This window comes from Coturnix japonica, chromosome 20, assembly GCF_001577835.2.
Source record: "Coturnix japonica isolate 7356 chromosome 20, Coturnix japonica 2.1, whole genome shotgun sequence".
Classification (NCBI taxonomy): domain Eukaryota; kingdom Metazoa; phylum Chordata; class Aves; order Galliformes; family Phasianidae; genus Coturnix; species Coturnix japonica.
Window position 1 is genome coordinate 10,326,680 of NC_029535.1, and position 10,529 is coordinate 10,337,208.

At 43.1% G+C, this 10,529-nt stretch overlaps 1 long non-coding RNA gene across 2 annotated transcripts; it reads right to left on the reverse strand.

Annotated features, from left to right (window-relative positions):
* Positions 1–1,410: 1,410 nt before the first annotated feature.
* LOC107323237 lies at positions 1,411–9,597 on the reverse strand. Of its 2 annotated transcripts, none has more exons than XR_001559181.2 (2): positions 9,020–9,597; positions 1,411–7,865 (listed from the first exon to the last, which is right to left on the reverse strand). It is a non-coding gene; the product is annotated as an uncharacterized LOC107323237 (long non-coding RNA). The 2 variants fall into 2 exon arrangements; XR_001559182.2 differs by having other exon boundaries at positions 1,411–8,733.
* Positions 9,598–10,529: the final 932 nt, after the last annotated feature.

Consider the following 10,529-nt stretch of genomic DNA (forward strand, 5'->3'; position numbering starts at 1 on the left):
TTGCCACCTGACCATTGCCACACTCTGACACCATCAATAGCTGGAACTTAGCAATCCTTTCTTCTGGTTTCCACTGACACCCCACTACAGATTCTATTCTCTGAGTTTTGGGGCAATGCTGTGTCTTACTGCTTCCGAATTGAGTTAAAATTGCAAAGAATTGATGGGAACAGAGATTCTAAATCAAAAGGAAAGCTGTGTTTTCTTCCTACTCCGACTAGCAGTGCTTTCTTTTCCCTCCCTCTCTTTTCCCCAGGGTGTCTGACACATGGTGAATCACAGCCATCAGCACTAATACTAGGCTCAGTTGAGGCAGAGAGAGGAGAGGAGGGAGAAAAGAGAAAGAAAAGGTTGGAAATCACAGCTACCCGTCTGCATCATCTCTTACTCCTTGGCCTGCTTTCCTGGTGCCCTGCACTTGGAACAATCATTTTGAAGCAAGTGTTTGCAGTTCCCATGGATTCATTCTGATATCACGAATCCCCCGGCATCAGAATTAATCACACCAAATCAAGAAAAATATGTTTTAAAGTAGGCTCCTGCAGGGAACCTGCTATGGGATAAACTGGTTCCAGCACCCCCAGCATCCCTCCTTGCCATCCCTATTGTGTTTCTAAAAGTGGAACTAGCTATATAAATAAGTTTTACTGTTCAAGGTGAGAGAAAAGCAAAACAAACAAACCACAAAGCTATGTGAAAAGCTTTAATTGGAATATTTTATAACTATAAAAGGAGGTTTAAGGACAGTCTCGTATCTACAGAAATGTATAAGTTTATAGTGTTGTGTGTTTGAAGACTGAGATTGAACGCTTCCTCCTGTGCTGGAATAGTGCTTCTAACCAAAGCCAGATAGACTGGAAATAGTGAGCCTGTCGTTTCACACGCAGCCGAGGTCGGCGCACAGCAGATGTATGTGTGTGTCTGGTGGCCATGATTTGCATGCAAACAGTATCATTATCAAGTTGATGGTTGCCTGTTTCACCACACACAGACCTTACACACATTACAGCACCTCTAAACTCTTCTAAGATCTGGCCTGCAAATCTCTCTTCAGATTACAAGTTGGTTGACTGGTGAGAGCTTTGCTGAGGTGAGAAGACAGGTACGTGAATTCTGAGGGCAGTGCTGCATCAGAAATGTAACAAACCAGCAAGGACTGTGTAAGCAAGGAAAAAAGGTGAGCTTCTGGGGCTGAAATGACTGCTTTGGTGGGATGTGCTGATTGTCTGAGTCTTCATTCACACGTCCATGTCCTGTTTATGGCACCTGCCAGTAGTGACAGTGACTCAATGGCCTCTGGCTGTCCTCAGTGATGGTTGTTGAACGGCTGCTCGATCAGATGCCCACTGTGTTGCTGGCTCTTTGGAATAGAGACTTTCTTCTCTGGACCAATGTTGTTTTTGTTTTGTCTTTTTTTTTTTTTTTTTTTTTTTTCCCATTTGAAAACCCTTTCTCACTTTGGGGTTAAATCTGTCCTTGCTGTAACTCCCCCAGGACTAACCTGGCCCCTGTTTTTCCTTATCTCTGAGCCAGAGAGCCAATTAAAAGAGATCCTGACAAATCATGGAGCAGAGGGAGTTATTTCCTCACTAAATGCTCTCCCTGGGCTAAATCCTTGATGTGAACTACAGTCTTTTGGTAGCCCATGGGAAGCTGGTTGCAAACACATCTGATGTGTCTGCTCATTCAGAAGACCTTCTTATTTCAGCAGGAAATATCTGGGCCTACTCCTACTTGCTACTGCTCCTAAATATCCCCAGTGGATATCTGAGCAGCCATTACACAGAGCCAGTCCTGAAAGCAGACATTTTTTCCTATTTTATAATGGGAGAGTTCATTTATGCTGAGAATACAGTTTTTACCAGACTGCCTGCAGGACAATACAATAAAAGATTTATCCTTAATAACATTTCAGTGAAGTTTCACCACAGGAGACAGGGCTTTTTGTTGTGCTTTTTATATTTTCCCCTTCAGTTGCTATGAAAGTCTATGCTCATAGCTTTTTTTACAGTGCATAATCCCTAGATCTCCTCTGCCACTTTCCCTCAACTGATTTTTTTCTCTTTCCTTCAGTTGTTTCTCCCCTCTGAGACACCTCTCTCCATTTGGTTTTGCTCTCCTCTTACTGTATGCTCAAAGGAAATCAGAAAATAAGCAGGTTCTGAGCGCAGTAGCCCTGGAGCTGGGCAGCAGGACAGGCTGTCTGTAGCAAAATTAGCATGAAATGGGAACTAGCCTTTGCTCACCTGCAACTTTATGCTGGTTTGTTGTTTTTTTTCTCCAAGCCTCTGATGCAGTCTGCCAGCCTATAAGCTGTCACTTGCATCTCCACCACTGTTTTGTTCTATCCCCCTAGGCTGCTGCTCAGCCCGAGGTTCACATCTGTCTTTCTCCCTTCTAAAAGGTGTTTCCCTCCTCCAGGAACTGTCTCACCTTTTGCCCAGGTTAAGTGCAGCCATGGCTGAACTTCTAGCACTTGTCCCAAATGGGGGTAGAGAGACACAGCATCCTGCAGAAGACATGTTCCTCCAGGTGGGATGAGACACCCTGGGGAAGTGTCTGCCTCCTCTCATTAAGCTTCTATGAGTCACTAAGTGCCAAGTGGCTAAATAAGAGGAACACAATATTGTCTGAGTGATATCTCTGACAAACTGCCTGGATTCACTGCCAGACTCCAGTTCTGTATATTCCTGTCTGAGTCCTCTGGAGGTGCAGTGATGCCTGGGGTGCATGACCTGCCGACTGGGTTGGAGGGAGACATCGTAGCCTGGCTCATGGCAGTCCTCCATGTCTACCTATTGTTTCCCTGCCACTAAGGAAGCAGAGTGGGACCTTCTCCTTCTTCAATGCTGCAAAACTCATCTTGAGCAGCATGTCTCATAATTAATTCTTATCCCAAGCTTCCTCAAGTGCCTGACTACCTGAACATCTAAGAATTTATGGGCATTTGGTAACATCCGAAAATAAAGAGAGTCTCTTTAATAAGCTTATGATAAGTATTTGCACTGTTTTAGAAAGCTATTTTCATTCTGCTCAGACACTTGTTAAATAACTTTTTAGAACTTGAACATTTACTGCTCATTTTATATGTGAAATAAATCAATCAGATTTAACAAAGGAAAGAAACTGATTTGCCCACAGGCCTGTCTGAGCACAGAGGTGCCATTTTGCAATCTAATGAAGCTTTCAGTTAAAGAAATGAAAGGGTGAGGGGGAGACTTTGATGCCTAATAAAAGTGATTCAGCATCCTCATAACTTTGACAAGTAGTGTGACTTATAAACCTTCTAGTGGAGCAATATAACAACAGAGTAAGAACTTATAAGTCTAGACCACAGAAGATGTCTACCAGCGATGATGCATCCTCCCCAAATGCAGTAGACCTTTGGGAAAGGAAAGGGCTCCAAGGAGAACAATGAACATAAACAGAAAACCCATGACAAGAAAGGGTGTCTGTGTGCACTCAGCTTTCAGTGATCAGACCTGCCTATGTTATTAAGAAGATACTGAGACTACAGGCTTTCAAGAATGGGAGTACCTTTCTTTACTTGTATATGCCTTGCATAAAAATGAGATACTACACTGAGAAATGAGGTTTCTTTGCTTTTAATAATGCATTCTGGAATGTGCAATACATTTGGAAAGTGATGCACTTGCTTCAGTCTCTGCCTAGCTGCAGGGACACAAGGGCATCCAGTCCCAAGCTCCTTCAGTGACAAGCAGAGCTTCTTCACTTGTGATGAATGACAACCACACTTAAATACAAGGGAGTGACTGTCAGTTAAGGGCAGTTATTGTTTGGGGCTGCTATACTATAGTCTCACATATGCTTAACAGACAGCAGATCTCAGGGCTACCAGTGCTCAGAGCCTCTGATATGGCTGCAGTCTCTCACTGCACATCATTCAGTTCTCTACTGTTTCTAAAACAATGCAATTATTTTTCCTTTTCTTTTCCTGGTACTTCGAAGTTAATCAGTAGGGAGTTTACACCAGGGTTTCTGTATGTATAGAAAGCAGACTTTTATTTCTTAACACCTTTATAAATCATCCATCCTTCCCAGTCCGAGGTTATTACCAGATGGGTATCTGTCGAGGCCTGTCTGAGGAGACTATCTGTGACTTTGATGTATTTTTCCTGCACTGCTTACAAATGGGTCACAGCCCAGTTAGGTGATTATACAACATGTTTACAACTCCTGCCATACTGAAGATGTGCGGAATACTGCTTGGCAAGAGCCAGGACATGCATCTTGCATGCTACAGGGAGCCCTGCCGCTCTCCTGTACATCCCTCTGCATACAGAAGGAATCTCACACAGACAGAACTTCCTCGCTGTCATATTTGAGAATGGGAGAGCTGATTCACACGGAAAGTCTCTCAATCTTTAATATGCTTTCAAGCTCTGCTGCAAATAATAAAAAAAAAAAGGATTTAAATTGTACTGCACGAAGGCTTCCGTGTTATGAAGTATCATCATCCAAACACTTTAAGTAGTATTCTATAACATCGTCTACCATAAGTTCAATTTTTACTCAATCACTTGAAATGCACTTAGGAAAATTGCTTCTTTTGCTGTTTTCACAACAGCTCTGGAAGTCAGCCTCTGGTTTAATGATAACTGCTTTAATCACAGTTTGGCTTGTTTCATTTTGACAGCATTGATGTAACAAATTATTTATTTTCTGTATGCTAAATATACTATCATTGCAGCTACCAGAATTTTGTTAGTGGTGCACTAAATGCAAACGACAAGGTTTGCATCTCATTAAGGTAATTTGTGTGTGTATAATTTTCAGTAAACACAGTGGATGAATTCACATCTCTTTTCTACCCAAAGTGTCATCTGAAACGATTCGTGCTTCTTTTAGTAGCGAAATGTATTTTTCAGACCCTGCTATATATAGTCAGAGACGTGTTTTCTCAAACGGGGCAACCAGTCTGTAAAGCGAACGCAGCATCCTCAACCAGGAATTGCATTTAAAAGTATTGTTACACCGTTAGGCTGAACAGCCACTTCCTCATTTGCCACGAATTGCCGCATTAGGAGCCAAGAGCAGCTTCTTACAGGGTGCATGAGATGTAAAGGACGTTTGCTCCTACACCGTGTGCTCGGAGATGGGGGGAATTCTGCCACTAATTTGTTCTGATCCCGCTGCCTCATTAGGGCAGCCTGTAAAAGATGGGAAATGTTTACCATGTCAGTGAATGTGAACTTTCTGCATGGAGCTGTTAACACAGTAAATAGCTCAGGAGGAGGGAGGGAGACAGCTGGAGTACATTGTGTTTCATAAAGACTATACCGAGGCCTTGAATCTTCATTTAACCCATCACTGAGGTGACAAATATCCACCGCTTTGCTGCTGTGTGATGCCGCTGCTGCTTGCCTGTTAATTTATCTGTTTTCAGGCTGTCTAGACATTGTTTGGGTCAAAAAGTGCTGTCTCTCCCCTGCCGTGGGATTTGCCTGCTCAGCTCTTGCTGCAGGCTTCTGAGCCAAACGGGCTTTACAGAAGAATGCTCCCTCTGTCCGGATGGCTTATTAAACAGGACTCCAAATATACGGAGAGGTTTCCAATCAGGCTGAGGTTTCCTACAGATAAAGTTTATTTTAACCTCTTCTCTCTAAAAATACTGTCGGAGATAAATAATTCACATACTTAGGGTGTTGGGTTTTTTTCCCCTTTGTGATCACAAGTCTGCTAAAAGTGTCCTTGAAATGTTCTCCTGGGAGGCTCAAGGATGTTTTGGATGGTGCAACCCCAGACTAAACCCCCAGACTAAATTTTAGGCCAAGTTAGATCTGAAAGAGTTCCTTTATTAGTATTTTTCCATTACTAGTTCTATCTATTTTCTCAGAATTTGCATAGATTTTCTGAAATAGCAACAGTCAATGCAGAAATTCTGCTGAGAGCATTTTCCAAACTTCAAACTGAATAGAGGCACTATGCCTGATTTACTTCTGGATCTACAGCGACTGGATTTGCCACTATCCTTCTTACTCTGAATGAGGCAGTTCAAGGAAGAAAACCACCCGAGCTTCTCTTGCAGCTCCAGAGCTGCAGACAGTGACTGAGTGGTGTCTCCCACTGAGGCAGGGAACGAAGTGAAATCTAAGGAAAGGAACCTGTGGGAAGTGGGAAGGATGCTAAGAAAAATTAAGAGTCTTAGTATGTTTTCAGCCCACACAAACTGCCAACCTTCTGCTGTATCACTTACAAGTCTCCTGCTACAGGCATCTCCCAGAGCCCTATTCCCAACTTACAAATCCCATCTTTCTCTTTCCTGACACTACACAGGATGCCACAGCTCAGCATTACTGTGGCAGACACCTGGGTGGGCTGCCGCTGGCTGACTTACATGTCAGATATGTCTCGCTAATCTCATGGCTGATCTACTGCAGTCATGATTTCAGTGACTTTCCTCTCTCTATAAATCAGGTGCTAAGAGCAAAGGAATCTGTTTCGCTTCTCCAGTTGGTAACAAGAAAGCAGAAGCCTTAGCTGAGGCAGCACTTGCCTGTGGTGATGGCAGAGATGTGAAGGCTGAGCCCTGCTCACCACTGGTTGCACTAACCTGGAGGCTGACCTCTGCGATTAACCTGTTCTTTAGAGCTGATGGGAACAGGGAGCACGTCACTGTTACTGGGTGACAAGCAATAAAGTGTGAGGTGGTGCGTACACAGGCTAAGAGCAAGTGCCTGCCTGTGGTGCCTTGGACAAATCAGGAGTGTGGACAGGTGACATTCCCTCATGCAATAAGCCCCGCGAGGCAGCTGTCACTTGGATGCCAACATCAAAATTGGACAGGGTTAGATGTGGAATCATCACTGCTTGCTTTGCACGCACTTAAACATGCACAGGATATTTCCAGTAGGTCTGTGGGGTACTTTTCAGTTTGATAGCTACATTATATTGCTTTTTAACAATAAAATATCCATTGATGGCATCCAAGAAGTTACTCTTCCCTTATCTCAACACTCAGAAGCAATAGTTTTTAGAGCTGTAAAGACTAAACCAGTAGGTGATTTTCTTTGATTCATCTTTCACAGTTTTGTCTGCTCAGGTTCCCCATAGTTTGCTGTCTAACAAGTGCACACAAGCAGCTTATCCACTGTAGGTGGGTAGGTAGGCTTCATTCCAAACAGTCGTTATGAAGAAAGCAACTTCCATCTCTGTTGGCCTTATTCTGAACTGGTAACCCTTATGTGAAGGAAGCTGGCCTCTCAAACTTGCATCTCAGAACAGTAATGGTACCATGGCAGCATTTACACCTGGCAGGATGTGGTGAGTTAACAATTCCATCAGGACATGAAGGCTTAGGAAAGGGGAAATAAGGAGTAAGAAATGCTTGATTCTCTATCCCTCAGTTTTGGGGCACTGGTAAAAGTCCCACACCTATTCAAAGGTTGCTGTATTCCCCTTTGCTATCCTACTGCTCATTCACAGACTGCAAATGAGTCCATTTTGTAATTTTTATCCAGTTCCTATTTTGCTTTTGGAAATGATCTTTGTTATGCCTGGACACAGACTGAAGTGAAACACAAATGCACGGCGTTGTTACCATTAGAGTATTTTCCAGGCTGTTTTCTTATAGCAGTCCATGTCCATATAAACACTCATTTGGCTTGTAACCCTGCAATGGACAAATAACAAACTGAAGCTCAGAGATCCTGTTGCTCTCAGCTGCTGATGGTTTTGTTCCTTTGTTTATTTCCATCTGAAATTGGTTTATTGTTCAGCCCACTTCTGTTCCTGTTGGACTTTTTGCTCCATAAACTGTATTCCTCTCTGGCTAAAAAGTCAACAGCTGCTGACTTTCATTTCCTCCTGAGAGAGTGAATCATAACCAGGCGAGGGCTGTAAGACTGAAAAACAAAAGGAGAGAAGTAATGCGTTGGATCAGCTTCTCCAGGATGTGTGAAGTCTGCAGGGTGCCGTTACAAATGCAGTCCATGAGCCTGAAATAGTTTCCTTTGCAATGGGGGAAGTAAAGGGACTCCTGAAGGTTTGCTTGGTGATTCCAGTCAGATGAACTCAAGCTTTCTAAAGAGAACAGCCTCAGAGCAGCGCCCTCCCTGCTTCCTGAACATATTCTTCTGTATTCATTTACAGCAGCAGTGGCTGAACTTGATGACTTCAGAGGCCTTTCCAATCCCACATCCATGGCCTCTGAATATTTGGAGGGATGTTCAAACATGCAACACCACTCTAGGCTCTGAGCTGGAATCGTGAATGCTCAGTGTGGGTTTCCTGAATCTCTCTATTCTGAATCAGCTTCTACACAGAATGAATCTATATGGCCTCATTAGTACCTTCCCTAAAAAAGCGTCTTTCAGAGGGATAAAACTGCCAGAGCAACAGGTTTTGTGGGACATTATCATTTCCTTTGTAACAGAGTGGAGCTGTTGACTGAGTATTTTGAGAAACCCCTTCCCCATGCCAGCAGTGCAGGGCTGTTGCAGAATATTATGCCAAGTTTGGGTTGTAGAGAAGAGGGGATGACAGGAGACATGTTCAAATCAACAAGCATGTATATGAGTACATGTGTTGATTTAACTCTGAAGACTAATATTTGCATGGAAAATATGAATGGAAGGAAAAAAAAATTTATATTTTCATTGACATTTTCTTGAGAAAATGTATTTTCTGAACAGCTTTATAGTTAGGAATACTTCAAGTTGTATTTAATGGAGAAAAAAAAGTGTTTTCTCTCTTTCAACCAGTGGAATTTTCCTAAAATTAAAAATAAAATAAAATAAAATTAAATTAAATTAAATTAAATTAAATTAAATTAAATTTAAAAAAAAAGGTTTGAGATGAGGGTTAGTTTTCAGAACAAATGGGTGTTCCTCTGGGGCTGTGCCATCCTGTACAAAGGCAGCCCAAGAAGGAATTCAATCGCGGACTTGCATGGTGGTGTGGCAGATTGCTCAACTGGATGCACTGACAGAAATGCCAAACAAAATGCTCCACGTTATTTTCCAAGGCCAGCAGATAGTGCTTCTGGGTTTTCACTTACCTCCAACGCAGGAAGGAAGAAGTACAGCAGTACTGCACGTCAGCTGAGCTCAGCATCAGCACAGGAAAAATCCATCCGTGGGACTGTCAGTTCTGCACCGTGGCCTTTTGGGTGATGCCACCTGACTTGGACTTGAAGTTTCTCTAGTTTTCCACTTTAAGATGGCACAAGCACACACTGAATGGAGGCATCAAAAGTTTGGCAGATGTTTGGGAAGAGGTGCTCTGCGATTTGCTGAGCTCTGCTCATATTTGAAGCTTTTTTCTGTCCTCTGTGGCTTGGTCTGATGCCCATTGGTGTTCATGGAAAACTCTACTTGAACTGGATGAGTTTTGCAGATCTGGTTCTGTAGCATGACAAGTTTCTTCCACTCATGCTAGAAAGAATGGAAAGTGGTAATCACACTGCAGGAGGTGGGTGAGCACTGTCTGAGCCAGGTCTCTGGGTTCTGCCTTTGGATGCTAAGAGAAGAGCCGGTTTCCCGCAGCGGCTCAGTCTGGACCTGAAGCAGCTCTCAGACTCATGTGTGCTTTTGAAAAACTGACATCTTCCTCTATGAATCACACGTGGAATTTGCATCTCGTGTCGCACACAGACACTGAATGGTGGAAAGAATATGACTCAGTTCTATTCTTTTTATGAATTGAACTCTAAGACAAGATGCTTCGCATTGCTTTGGCAAGCAGTCTGAGCTCTCCTCTCCCATACCTCACAGGAGCACACACACCACGACCCCTCGCCATGCACACTCCTACCCCTTTGCTCTCACCCTCCCACTGGAAGTTGTTTACTGCTACCTATTCCCTACAGTGACAAGTCACTGCTGTTATTACTGTACTGTTGTTCTTATTTTTGTGCCAGTCACTCATCAGGACAGGAAAGCTTTAAGAACCTTAATTACTTTGTGGCCAGACATGGAGCTGTATTTCTAAAAGTAGCTTTTCTTTTTTGGAACAGTTTCATTTCCTACAGTGTCTGGTTTTACGAGTTTGCTAAAAGCTTTCAGGTTCTCTGCACTTTCTTCTCAGGCGCTCACAAAACACAAAAAAATGGGTACATATATTTAAGTTTTCAGAATGTGGAGCCATTACATCGTTTTCAGTTCCTTTTAATCACACACCTGGAGTCACTTGCACTCTGTTTTCACTTCTGGGCTAAATATGTTTCTAGAATGGGCTGTGTGCTTATCATAGGCTACAGCTTGGGATCTTTTCAGCTGAAAAGTTCTATTGGAAATATCACCATCAGCCCTGAAATGCAGTTTCTGGCCTTAGCCACCAACTGTGTTAATTTTTACATGTTTTTAAACGAGGTGCATCAGAAGCAGTAATTCCCTTGAAGCTCCATCCCCACTGATTTGATTTTCCCCTGACAGCTCACCCATCCAGCTCTGTGCTTATTTAGACAAATAAATAAGAGGGCTGCTATCTGCCAGCCTGGCCTGAGGGCTTTTAGCAGCACCGGAAAGTCTGCTGGCATTCCTTCCAGCATCCAGCAAGGATAGCAGGGA